Source organism: Coloeus monedula (genome assembly GCF_965178545.1).
Source record: "Coloeus monedula genome assembly, chromosome: 4".
NCBI classification, from domain to species: Eukaryota; Metazoa; Chordata; class Aves; order Passeriformes; family Corvidae; genus Coloeus; species Coloeus monedula.
The window spans coordinates 19,612,181-19,626,850 of record NC_138784.1 but is presented as its reverse complement, the minus strand read 5'-3'; positions in this window follow the sequence as shown (position 1 = coordinate 19,626,850).

The window sequence follows — 14,670 nt, the reverse complement described above, 5'->3', positions numbered from 1 at the left end:
TCTCCTCCTCCTCAGAGCTGGGTCAATGTAGGCCCACCTCCGGGGCCTCGGTGGAGAATTCTCCCGATGTGTTCTGACGTTGAAACAGTCCAGAAGAGAAGAAGGGAAAAACCGAAATCCCAGGAAAACAAAGTTCACCTCTCTCTCCCTCCGGAGAAGAGGAGCTGAAAGCTGGCTGGAAAGCAAGCAGGGTGCTTCCCCTGCTCCTCCTCTCACCTCAGCAGGACGCCAAGGAGCATGCATGTGTGTCCTTGAACAACTGCTTTGGAAAGCTCAGTCGGTTTTTTTTCCTCTTCCCCCTCTCAAGGCTCAGTTTAAAGGCACAGAAAAGCACAAAATTAATTTCTGGGCATTGAGCAGTGATAGGGGATACACATCATAAAGTCACCCCAAGACACTTTCGTTACACAGAGAAAAAGTATAAAACAACTCAGTGGACACGAGCCTACTCACTGTTCAAGTCTTATTCTTCCTGGCCTCTCCCAACCCTGTACAATGCGTCTGAAGGGAATGGCCAAAGGCAGCTATGAAGATAAAACACACAGCGATAATTCGCATACACACACACACACACACACACACATTCACCAGTAGTGCTTGAATAAAATGCACCTGCTCATCTTTCCCACTTATCAGAATATTTGAACAATTGTTCCCCCTTTGGCATAAAATTCCAATCAGAGAGAGAAGTCCCCATGTCTGCTAGGAAACACACTTCTTGCTTCAGCAAGGGCTCCAGTGTGGTGAGCCCCGAGTATGATAGCAGATCCTGACACCCTTAACAATCAGTTTCTACTGGTTTGTTTTACAAATGGCACACTGATTCCTTCCCAGTCGCTGTCCTGGCGGTCACCCCCTTCCCTTTGGTCTTGGGGCTCCCTACACTTTTTCCCATCAGGGGCTGTAAAAAAGGTGCCATTATCCTTGCCTGTACCTCTACCTTTTCTTTATCCCTTCTTTCACATCTTTTCTATACCTGAGATGCCTTTCTAACCAATTCCTGGGAGGGCCCACTCAAACACCTCTCCAGCACCTCCTCCTGCTGCCTGTGGGCTCTTACTCTCCCACAGCTGCCAAATTCTCTGCAAAATCACTCACCTCCCCAGTGACTCAAAGTCCCTTCTTGTATCAGGCCAGGCTTTGGTGGCACATTGTCTCTTACACCATACACCAAAGCCACTTGCCGTACCTTACACTTGTCAGAGACTGAAATGTTACAGCTTATGACTTAAGCATCTTCATGAAGAACTTCTGCCTATTATAGCAAAACTCTATGACAAAGGCTGCAAAGAAGACCACCACACCCTGAACAGGGCCCTGAGGCCCCACACTACTCACTGATGACTTTTAGAACACTTTCTTCTTCCCAGCCCCTGCCTCTTTCCCACTAACAACGCAGGGAGAGAAAGCATGCAGTTTTTAATTTGTTTGTCACTTCTAATTTCTTCTGTTCATTCAGTGAAAGAAGAGTCTTTCTTCCACTGTACTGTGGAGTCCCCCCTCCATGGGAGACAGTTCTCTGTGAACTTCTCCAACTTGGTTCTCTTCTCACAAGCAGCAGCCCCGCCCAACCTGCTGAAATGGGAGTCCTAACGGGCAAAACAGGCAAAACACCTCCTCCTCTTCTCCGGCTAGGAAAAACTGCTGCCCGTGAGTCACTTATTTATATGAGTGAAGGTTTTCATAGCTCCTCTTGGCGTCCACTTGCTCTGTCACGCAAGTGAACCCCTGCGTCTCTCGTGGACTCAAGGAGCTGCGGGGGGACAGCTTACTTACCCATAGTCTTTTACTACAGCTCGCTGAAGAAAATTTCGGCTCCGGCGCTTGCAGCACTTCCTCTCCCTCTTTCTTTACTGACTTCAGTGCCACCATGTCGGTTCTCCTCACGTGTCTCCACCTTTCCTTTTCTCTGACATGGAAGAAAAAATTGCTGCTCGTAAGTAGCATTGTCACCAAGTTCCACCAGTTCAAAGATTTCTGTAGGAGTTTGCAGCGCTGAGAATTTGCTCTTGTCTGGATTCCATGTCGGGGAATTGCTCGCCATGCTTGCGCCACCAGCCACGCCGCCACCATGCAGGCGGTGCCAGCTGCCGCAGCCCTGGCACCATTCAGCACCTCTCTTTATGCAGAGTGCTGCAAAGAACAAGCCCCTGCCTCTGCCCTTCTGCTCGCAGTACAGCTGGCTAAAAGCCACTAAGCCTTGCTAAGACGGTGGCGGCTACACGGCCGCGCTGCCCACACGGCCTCTTGCGGCGCCGGGATAGCCCCGGCCGCAGCACCTCCCCACGCCTCGGAAGAACTGAGCGCAGTTTTTTTCCCTGCCTTAAATAAGTCATCACAGAGGCACTACCAACTTCTCTAATTAGGCCAGCAGCACGTCTATCTTCAGAGCTGTCAGAGATTGGCCCTGCTGGACATAGCAGAGGCTTCGAGCAGCTTCTCTCAGAAGCCGCCGCGTGGCTTCCCCCGCCCCCACTAATAAAACCAGGCTGCGCTGAACCAACACACCCCGGCAGGTGTGCGAGGTGATGTGCAGCGCCGAGGTTTGGCTGCAAACCGTGCTGGGGCCAGGCTTTTGGCAGGCACGAGGATTTCGAGGCTCCCAGCAACTACGTTGCAGCTCGGGGGCGCCGGGCTGGCGTGCTGCGGCTGTTCGCCGGTGGCCTGTGGCGACTGTGGGAGTGATGGAGAGGTTGAGCAGCACAGCGGCCCCTGTGGAGTGGCCACTCTGTTTTAGTGTGCAGTGCCACCCTATGACAAAGACAGGCACGATCTCATCGGGCGAGAGGCAAAGCCAGGCCTTTTTCTCATTCCACGCAGCAGAGAGGCACAAGCAGCATTTGGATCCAGTCTCTTCCATGCACAGCACCACACCAGGGCTACAGAGCCAGGCAGAAGCAGGCTTGGGTACGCTCAACTGTCTGCACAAGTCAAACTGCAGAATTCTGGCACAGTCAGAGCTCAGTTAATCCAAATGGCTGTCTGCTCTCCCAAACACTGAGTTTTCATTTAAGATGACATAAATGAAGACTAAAAAACAATAGCTAGGGCAACCACAGACAAGTACTGCTCTAACTCTGCAGCCTCCGAGGGCAGAAGCAAACCTTATGTTGTTGTCAGAGCTTCTGGAAAGTAGACCAAACAAAATAAGGTACTTCATCCTCATTTTGTGGTGATCTTAACCAGGATAGATGGAAGGGCTGAAGAGCCTTCTTTCTCTTCAAACTTGTGTACTCCCAGGTGAATGCTGGTTGCATTCTGACAATGACAGATTGAGAAATACGGAAAAAGAACAAGGGATTGTGGACAGAAAGGATGCTTTTTCTCCCCTCTTTAAAAATACACAAAAATGACTGGTTTTGCAAACAAACATTTTTCCACTCAAGATTTTCCGATCATTAAACAGAGGTACATCACACTTGAGATACCTGTTAAACAAAATAGTACAGAAATACCATTGTTTCCTGCTGGTGGTGAGAAAAATGGTGCAAACCAAAGTATTCTGTCCTTTACTTCCTCCATTAGAAACTCTCAAACAAATTCCTCTTCTTCCTTTTTTTTAAAGTTATTTTTAATACCCTCTCCCTTACATTTTAAAATTCCCAATAACTTCTTTGGGGGCAACTACACTTTCATTATACCAATCAGTATTGCAGGACAGTAACATTACACCATCTTTTTTCATGGTTTGTGTTGAATACAGTACAGAGAGATCAAATTATGGCCAGCCACATGCCTTTGGTAAAATTAAAAGTCTGGTGAGATCACATTTTCTTCAAACTCAGCCACATGTTGAACCCATGTCATGTTTTGAGGTCCAATTCTATACAAACTTCTTCTTCAAAGCAAAGTTAAACAGCTGTCACCCCACACAAATGGCAATTTCTGAGCTGCTCCAGAAAAGAGATGAAAGGTTTGAACTTCAGAGAAGCTCTTCACATGCCTTGATCTCCGTTAGATTTGTGTTTCAAATGGGGTAGAAAATCTAGTAAATATTCACAAACCTACAAGTCAAAACAGTGAGAACAGTGATAAATATTCTCAGTTTTTAAAAAACTTCCTGTCGTAACACATGGGGCTCATTTAAGCAACTGACGGTCTTCTCCTTTGAGGCGTTTTTTCCGGGGCTGTACAAAGTCATCATCTGAGTCATCAGTAAGTTCTGGATTCTCTTTTTCACTCTGGCTGCTTGGCTGTACAGGGAACTTTCTCTCAGGATAAAGGTTCCTTAGAAGATCTTCAAAGTAGGCTTCGAGTTTCATGCTGGCATCAGCCACTTCTGAGTCAGGCTGTTGGGTGAATTAACATCATCAGTGCATCATGAAATAGCTTTGTACTCAGGTCACACTAGGACTTTTAGGTAACAAACGACAAAAAACCATCAATCAGCAGCAAGAATGGCTACAGAACACAGGGTCCCAAAGAGCACGAGTCTGCAGAACAGAGAGTGAGGGCAGATCTTTCAACACCCCCCAATGATTTTTTTCTCTGACAGGTGACCACAGAAGCCACTCAAAAAAGCCACACTGCCTGGGTTCTGAAACCTATGTAAAGAGATTCTAAGAACTCTTAAATCCTGACTGGGGTGGGGGCAGGGGGACAGAAGTTGTGTTATGCTGTGAAACACATAGATATACCCTCAGGGTGTTAGAAACTTCTCTAGCTTACAGATCTTTTTAGTAACAGTGAAAATATTACTCAGTAGACAATGACTATAATGTGGAAGACTCGGCAGTCCTAAAGTCATCCATACCCACCAGAGCTTTTAGTTTCCTGAAGTGGAGATCACTGTGGTGGGAATAACTCCTGGCTATCAAGGGTGACTGGATGAGAACCCCATGGAGGCCACTTGGAGAAGCCTTTATTCCACTGTAATTCTCTCTCATTTTGTGGTCCACTCAACCTGCATCCCTATTTCACCATGTGTTCCCTTATGTGCAGTAGGGGATAATAATCACTCAACATGCAACTTGAAATCCTAAGGGAGAGTACAGAGCTCCCAGAATGAAAATCCCACTGAATTTAAGATCTGAGGCAAGGAGGATGAAACCAATTTTTAAATCATAATGCCCACCATTAACCTGCATGATAAAAAACTGTCCTTTTCTTTACCTGCTGTCCTGCCATTCAGCTATGTTTGTTACCATCCTCCTCCCCTCCATGGAAAGATCTCCACTGCAGAGTCATCTCAGATCACAGCAGTATCAAATCTGATCGATGATTTCACCTCAGTCTCATCATCAAAACAAGTTTAATACAATAAATTCTTGTGTTGGAAGTTCTACCCCCATTACAGTTTTCCTCAAAGGACTAAACCAACAAAACCTGATAAAGTATCTACTTTTCTAACCTCATTAAATTCAGCACAGTTTTGGAAAATCAGTCTGAAATCAGCCACAAAAGCTTCTGGCTTTGTGTAGAATTAATTGGTCACTTCAAGTCTTTCCTTGATGGTTGACAAGCCCATAGGCTTTTTGATTATTTTGTAGTAATCAGGGACCTAAGTGGAGAAAAAAAATATTCCCAAATGCAATCATATTCATAATTTATTGTTTTATAAGCCTTTAGATTTGAGGGAGTGGGCAAGGTTTAGTCTCATCTTCAAAGTATAGCTCAAACATATAAGAATTGTAGTTTTTAACATGCAGACAGCTTCTGGAATAACAGTGATCTATGACAATTTGGTGACGAAAATATACTCCTTCCAATGCCTATTTTAAAGTCATAGAGAAACACATAAAACCTCCACCTCCACTGACTACATCTAACAGGGCCAGTGGCTTGGTCTGGACACTGTTTTCAGGTGTAGTCAAATAAGCTATCTATTAAGTTTCATTCTCAAGACCACCATATGAAATAAGTCCTTTGAAATGGTGGCAAATTTCAGAGATATCAATGGTTTTGACACTCAAACTGTGGCTGTAGGGTTAAGATTTTTCTTCTTTAGAAAGAATAAGAAAGTAAATAAGAAGAAAACCAGTGGTAGCATTTCTTTTTTCTAATTTAAATTTTAATTTATATTTTTTTCCTACTTTCTCCTAACTAGATTCACATTTTTCATACCTGAATTTAGTAAGACATGGCCATCATATGGTTAATCAATGATTCTCTTGTGCCATTTCTTATTATTAAACCCTGTGGAATGTTCTTCAGAATTCTTATTCAAATGGAATAAAGGCTGCATAGGAACATACTACTTTTGGATGTACTCTTTCCCCATTTAATTGTCCTTTCCCACTGATTTGTTTGAAGAACATCTTTCATCTGATCATGGTGGTAGCTCTGTGTATCCTTGGACTTCTAATGCACCCAGGTACTGTGTACCATTTTGAACTAACAAATTTCAAGCTAACAATAAGAAATTCTATATCGTATCAGTACTATGGAGTACCCCAGTCCTCAAAATCAGGTAATGTTTAAAACCCCCAAAAACATCCCAATTCACCTTCTCAGTGATATCACTCAGGATATGAAGTTAGCAGTGTTAGAACTTACTTTCTGTAACTATTTCTGAAGTATTAAGTAAAATCAGCTGTTGGGGAATTTTACTTGTAAATCCCCTGCCAACCCAGTGCTTCAACTTTTAACTTCCCCCCTTCACAGAGTTTTAATAAAACTAAACATGTTTAATGTATTCAATATCTGTGGAATTTGACTTCTGATAATGGAGTTTGGAATGCCATTAGAAACATGGCAAACATGCTGCTAACATAAAATGGGAAGAAGTGATGTACATACTGTGGGAGGAACTGGATCTTGAAAGGCAGGACTCATCTCATGGCAGTAGAGGTACAGCAGCAGTCTTTCACACTTCTGTGTCAAGACAAATAGATACCCAAGTAATTCAGGAATCCTACGCAGTTTATTCTAAAATCAGAAACTACAGAAAATATGGAACAGATGTTTAGTATTCCCCCTTTTTCTTTGTGTATACAAATATATTAAACTGGATCTTGAGCCTTGAGAGAGATTCTAGAAATACTTTTGTGTGATTTTATGCTTGCTGATCCCTTACCAGAATCTTTAAAGGACTTAAATTTAATGCAAAATGTCCATCGAGCACATGTAAATAATGGTGTGACAGTCTGTCCTCCACACACACACACAAACACACACACACACACACACACACACACACTGCTCTTGATGGGCAATGTGATTTATCCTAAGATAAGAACACCAGGTGGGAATTGCAACTGTCTGGATGCTTGCATAATCAGTGCATTCCAGAGATGGGGGAATGGTGATGATTGTGATTGATCTTGGTACTGCAAAAGGGTACAAAATGCTCCTGGAGACTGGGCCAACCGGGCAAACTGATCTCCAGAGCTTGCAGGGCAGCTTCCAGGTGGATCCCACCCCAGCAGGGACACCTGCAGGGTACATCCAGCCCTGGGAACACTCTGTTTTGGACAGGGCTAAGATCCAGCCACATGTGGAGATAAAATCCTAAAGTAGCTCCGTGGGTGCTTTGCTGCTTTGCAATTGTGCTTTCTGCAAACCTGCACGTTTCCAGCTGTACCTGCTTATGTTACAGCCCTTTAGACCTGCTGGTATTATACACTGCATTGGCAATATTTAGGTACTGTATTAGCAATAAATCTCATCAAAATCACCCACATTATCAGTGTCGTACATCGTGAACCTGAGAGTCTTCCCCCTAGTACTCTGCCATAAATAGTGCTACATGTAGACTAAGAGCCCACATAAAATACTAATTTTGGTGTATTTACACAAGTTCTCAACTGAAATCAGGTAAAACACTGATGAAAGTTTCTAACACAGCTCAAAACTGCTTCGGTTTAAAAGTTTTAAATAGCAATTTTATCCTTACCCTACGGTCTAGGGGTGCCAAACCCATGGTGTCTTCCAATTTTCTTTTTTCAGAGCCATGAGCAGGTTTATCACAGTCACACTCAACTTCTGGCTTGGACAAATCCCAACAGAATGTACAAATCCACTCTCCACTAAAGAAGAAAAAGACTTTGTGTGAGGGAGCACACCTTTGACAGAAGGCTTTCCACATATTTCTGGGTAAGTCCCTCATCTGTGGGGTGGGTTTTCTCTGCATCTCTGTTGTTTTGTTGGCGGTGATTTTTAAAACACTACAAAAGGCTGAGACAGCTGGCCAAAATGCTTTACTACAGCTTTGTTTCCTTTTAGTGGCACTGGTGTCATTAATGGTGTCCTAACAGAAAGACAGACAGATGATTTCTACCTTTGTCAGTACTGAAATTTTTCACTTGAGCTCACAGGATTTAAGGAAAGCACTTTTAAGAGCCCTGTACAACCATAATTACAGAGACTAAAGGAATCATGTGGGCTGAACAGAAGGAAAAGTGTTAGTATTATATGGTGAGAACCACATATTCTCTACAAGCTTGATTGGTTACAACACACTACCAATCTACAGAGATTACCACAGACAAGAGTTTTTGTAAAACTGGAAATATTTCACTCCCTAAAACTTTCAGATGTTCATGATTTTACCAGTTTATATAAGACAACCCTGGAGATTTAAAGGTCAGCATAAGACTGGGACATAATTAGTTCTGCAAGCTATGTCCACTGATTGTCAAACACAATTTATGAACCTCTCAGTTTTAAAAAACTATGAACAGTCTATGTTTTTCATATAGTTCTCCACAGAAAAAGAAACTTGCATGCTTGCAGATAACCACCAGAGGGCTGAATCGTCACACAGAAGACAGAATCCAGCAATAACCATTATGAGATCCAACTGCATGTATTTACTCAGAGGTACATTCTAATAACAGCGTCTCCATAAATGGGAAATGGCTTCTGCAGCACCCTTTATTTCATCTCAATAGTAAGGCAGAAGACTTCAAAAATTTAAAAATAAAATCTTACTGTTTCCTATTCAGAGTGAACCAAAGATTTTCACCATCTGCCAGTTTCAGCATACACTGGTGAATGATGGGCATTTTGCTTCAAGAAGAAGTTTTACTTTCTACTCTCTTAACTTCACAGGGTGGTTTATGACAATGTCACCTCTGTGCCTGGATGAGCCTTATAGAAATGATGTGGCAGACATGCAAAAATTGATACAGGCCATGACCTAAAGATCTTATGATACAAGAAAACAAATTAAAGATAAAGGAATGATGCATTACAATATCCAAGAATCAGGAAGAATGTGGTAGGCTGGAGTGAAGGAAAAAAGATGCAGAGGCCTTACGAATCTATATGAGAACATTGTTTTAAACTGAAAGAGGGTAGATTCAGACTAGATACAAGGAAAAAGTTTTTTACTGTGAGGGCTGTGAAACACTGGCACAGGTTGCCTGGAGAGGTGGTAGAGGCCCCATCCCTGGAAATTCAAGGCCAGGTTGGATGGGGCTCCAAGCAACCTGATCCAGTTGAAGATGTCCCTGAGCATTGCAGGGCGGTTCTAATTAGAGGGCCTTTAAAGGTCCCTTCCAACCCAAACCATCCTGTGAGTGTATGAACCTATGACATTGCTCTATCCATCTGAACAGGAACAAAAAGCAATCATGAAAGCAGCTGACTGACCCTGCTGCCATAATAATAACAACATTATTTTGTGTGTTTGAAGGAACTAATGCTGAGGGACTAAAGTCTGTTGGCAGACCTACAGCTGGGAAACAAAAAAAAGCAAGCAACCCGACAAAGATGAGAACAAAACCCTGATACATCTGAAGTCAGGAGGAAACTTCAGCTAACTGTGCTCTGGAGCCCAGGAACACAGTGCACTTGTAGTAGCATGCACCTCTATGGATCTGAACACCTGCCACCAAGCTGGTTTGGCTCCCTTGCCCTCAGACATCGTTACCTCAGATCATCCACTGAATGATCCAGTAAAAATGAGACATTTTAAAGACTTGTTCTTGAATATTTAATTTTAATAGAAACCAAGTCTTGTAATACATAGTTATCTACCTGCTTCAAGATTACTTTTTGTTTCCTTGCCAGAAAGAGTATTTATTGATTTAAGTGCTTACTGTAAGCTTACTGGGTTTTCCTTATGGCACAAAGCTGTAACATAGCATTATTTTAATAAGAAAACCCCTGGAATCTGAAGTTTCAAAAACTAAGAGAAACATTTTTATGTGCCATTTCAAATGACATTTAAAAGAAAGATATAGTTCCAGAAGTATGCCTGTTCAGAGTAGCACAGAGATGATCAATGGGCTAATCTAAGTTGCTATCCAAATATTTTACACCAGTGAACTATGCTGATATTTAAAGAAGACACTGCTCTTTCTCTGAGACTGAAACTTCTTATCCTGGGTTTCATAATACAAGTCTAATGTCTTTTGCTACAATTTTAGATGGAATTGAAGGGGTCATAATTACCTTGGGAAGTTCATCAATGTAGGGACATGACAAAGATGGAAATACTTTGGGACACTTCTCACAGCAAAGGAGCTTCCCTCCATTCTGACACACAGCACACCAATCTTCATTGGGATCATCCTCTTTTCTGCCCTCCCCAGCGTGGGAGGATCCCATCCATCCTGTTTTCCCAGTGAATGTGTTCTCCTGCAGTACCCCTGGCTGGTCATCTGTGCTGGCTGGTGCATTGTTCTTAGCACAGCTTCATCAGAAGTGGAATTGTGATTGGTATCCAGCAGCAATGAAGTGAGTATGGACTGCAGGAAGAAACAAAGGAAGCCAGGTTACAATATTTATGTGAATTTACATGACCTTAACAACGTGCAAACTGACCTGAGTAAGAGATTTACATGCAAGCAGCCATAAAACTTGCAACATGCATGCAGAAATTACTACCACACTATAACACAGGCAAATGAACACAATAAATTAGCTACAAAAGGCTATTTACTGCTCCCCTAATAAAAAAATAATCTCTGATGGCCCAAGAATCTAGCAACCTTGCTTCTGGATATTCCCACACAATGACTGGAAACACTTCCAGCAGCACCTGACAATTTCATCTCTGCAAGTTATTTCTAGACTTCCCAGGTTTTAAATGCATAAAAGCAGTCTGATCACACCAGTTTATTTAACTGGAAGTAGGGCTAGTTTCATTTTGAATTTCACCTCTTCATTTTATTCAGCTTGTTAGTTTTCCCCTGAAAAAGTTCACACCAGAATACAAGTAAATTATTTTAGTCCCCATAAATACAAAATATGCTCCAAAGAGAAAGGAGATCATTCTAGCTGTAAATATTACAGTCCAAGGCAGGGATTCCTCCTCCATCTCTTGCTTCACTACAAAAATTGGGAAATCAAAGCTCCCGTTGTGGTGGGCTTTTGCCTGAAGGCGCCTGGATGTGAACAAAGGCCATTTTCCACAACAGACAGCCCCGCAGTGTCTCGAAATAAGGTCAGAGGTGGTGGTGTCTGGGCCTCTAAGCAAAGCCAGAGTCCTGTCTGGGAGAAACCCTGTGACATTTGTGAGTTTGGAGGTGGTACCCCACCATCAGCCACAAGTGACTGGACAGGAATGGTGGCCATTTTCCAGGGGAAACAAAACTCATTCCCCCACTGTCTTGCTGTGAGAGGTAGCATCTGGGCCTCTAAGGGCAGCCCAAGTCCTAGCTGCTGGCAGCTTTGGCCTGGGAGAAATCCTGCCATGTTCATGATTCTAGGAGGCGGCACCCCATTTGGGCCATACGCAAATGCATATGGATGCAAACGGTGGCCGTTTTCCATGGGAAAAAACCTTCATTCCCCCAGTGCCTTGGGCTCAGGTCAGAGGTGGCATCTGGGGCTCCAGGGTAGCCTGAGTCCTAGTTGCTGGCAGCTTTGTGCTGGGAGAAATCCTTTGACGTTTGTGATTTTAGTGGGCTGGGTTGGCTCGTTCTCAGAACATCACAGCAGTGGTGGCACCCCTTCTTTACTATTCCTAAGCCAAACTCTTCAGATAAATGCAAAGATAGAAGACTGGGTTGCCACTACTTAGGCAAGCCCCTCTTTGCACAAATTATGGTCCAGTCAGTGTTAAAAGAATTGTTAACAAGTCTTCAAGAAAAATTTCCAAACGCCTCATTCACTCCTTTTCTGCTAATAACAAAGTCAAGGCTGATGCTCTAAACCAAACTAGCAGCACTGCAGAAGCTAGTATGCAGAGGTATTTTACCACCCACAATACTTCTCGCTCCATGGATGTGTTAGCAGTGATCACAACCCAGAGTTAGCTGCAGCTCTCACAGAAACACATACAGCAGCCTTGAGGGTGCAACCACTGCCTGTTCCCGGCAGGCTTGGGAAACTACTCATGGGAAATTGGGTGGCTTGAGGTTGGTTCTTTTTTTAAGAAAAAGAGATGTTCTGTCTTTTTAGGAAAAGGCACCATCTGCAAACAAACGAATTCCTCTGAATTCAAAGGAACAACGCATTGAGTAAGGTTATGGACAACTGTTCACTGGTATCAAGCCCTCTCCCCCAAAAAACAATGCTGAAGGACTGGTAACAATAGATCAGGACAAGGCTGAGGAACTGAACAGCTTTTTTACCTGTCTTCAATGGCAGCCTCTCTTCCCACAGCTCTCAAAGTGGATGGGCAGCAGGATGGGGACTGGGAAAGCAAAGAGTTTTTACCCTGAAGAAGTACAAACCAGGTTTGCTTGCCTCAGGGGACCGTACCTCTAGAAACAGAAAGAGGAGAAGGTAGTGGTTATTGCTGAGCCGACAGGAATGACTTCTTAAGTCCCACACACAGGACAGTGAGTATTTCCCATGGCTGCAACGCTTTCCAGAAACAGGGAGCTTTTCATCACTCTTCCCAGCAAAATCTGGTATTGCAGACTTTGCACTCGGATATTCCAACAAAATGCCAAATCGGCTTTTCCAGGACAATTCATTATACCCTTGGACTTCTTGGGAAGCCAGTGCAAGGGAAACACACCAGCCCTATGACTGGAAACCACAGTATTTCATATTCTCGTCTACAGTCATGGATTTTGTTTAGTCCTCCAGGGATTACTTCTCCAGTGTTTAATATGGCAGCCCATAACTTCTGAGATCATTGTCTCATGGATGATGTGCTTGGAGAGAAATGAACCAGAAAGCTTTGCACAGAACTTCAGCATTTTTCATCACATGTGATCTCACAGACACCACTGCATCTTAAAATCCTTTGTATTCCTTTTTCTGCAGAAAATTTCTGAAGGATTCAACTTTCTGGAGCCACAACAGGCCGTACAGAAGAACCAGTGCTTCAGGGGCCCTCTGCATTGTTGTTACATTGCAGTTACATTTCATACTTGACCAGGAAAAAAGGCCAACAAGTTTGTTATCACTGCTTATGAATATCCATCTTATATTCTTCTGACTAGACATCCTACTGGCAGCACTTCACTGCAAACATTTCGGATCAGAACCAAAATATTTTTTTCTTGGCAAGGGGATGATTGAACTGTCCCACCACAAACCTCTGCAGAAATTTTAAAAACACCTCAGAGCAACAAGTATTGTGATGTGAAAATTATGCCAATCCCAAACAGTTGTGTAGCCTGGATGGGATATTCCTACTTCACACTCAGGATTTCCTGTGATCTACAGAGGCAGGGTTATTGTCCTGTGAAAACCTGCAGTTTGGTGAGAAGGAGAGGTATAGACTACTACGTGCTATGTTAGAATCACCACACAAAGTATTGCCAAAGGTATTGTAGAGGTTACATCTCCAAAACTGCTTTCAGTAGCGGGGTGACCTTGCAAGACAGAGGATTTCATCTTGGCACAGTACAGGGGATACTTCTGAGTCTCTCAGAAGAAAAGCTGTGAAACATTTTGTTGTGGTTCGACGCTGGCCCAACGCCAGGCACCCGCAAGAGTCGCTCACTCACCCTCCTTTGCCACAGCTGGGCAGAGGAGAGAGGGAAAAAAATTAACGAAGGCTTCATTAGTTGAGGTGAGGACCGGGAGAAAAACACTTCAAGGGCAAAACAGGCTTAACTTAAAGTTACAAAGTGAATTCATTGCTAACAGAATCAGAGGAGGATAATGAGACGTAAAATAAGCCCGTAAAACACCTTTTCCCCCCAGCCCCTCCCTCCTTCCCACCGACAGTGCACGGAGACAGGGTACGGGGGTTTGGTCAGTTCATCACCAAGATTTCCTTCCGCTGCTCTGGGAGAGGAGTCTTCCGTGGGAGGGATCCCACAGCCTCACAGGGGGAGACAGTTCTCTGTGAACTTCCCTGGCGTGGGTCCCCTCTCAGGAGCAGCAGCCCCACCGCTCCTGCTGCAGCGTGAGCCCCTCCCACGGGCACACAGCTCTCCCAAAACTGCTGCACCATGGCTCTCTCTCTCCTCAGGGTGCAGTGCTCCAAGGACAGGCTGCTCCAGCCTGGAAGCAGGGCCCTCTCTCTCCACCGGGTCTCCCACTGGATCACAGCCCCCTCCAGGCATCCACCTGCTCCGGTGTGAGCACCTCCCCCACGGGCTGCAGGTGGATCTCTGCATCCCCGGTGGATCCCCAGGGGCTGCGGGTGGATCTCTGCATCCCCCGTGGATCCCCAGGGGTTGCAGGGGCACAGCTGCTGCACCATGGGCTGCACCACGGCCTGCAGAGGAACCTCAGCTCTGGCGCCTGGAGCACCTCCTCCCCCTCCTTCTCCACTGACCTTGGTGTCTCCATGTTGTTTTCCTCACATGTTCTCACCTCCTCCTCTTCTCTGACTGGAATCCAAAACTGTGTGACTTCGTTTTGATTTTCTTC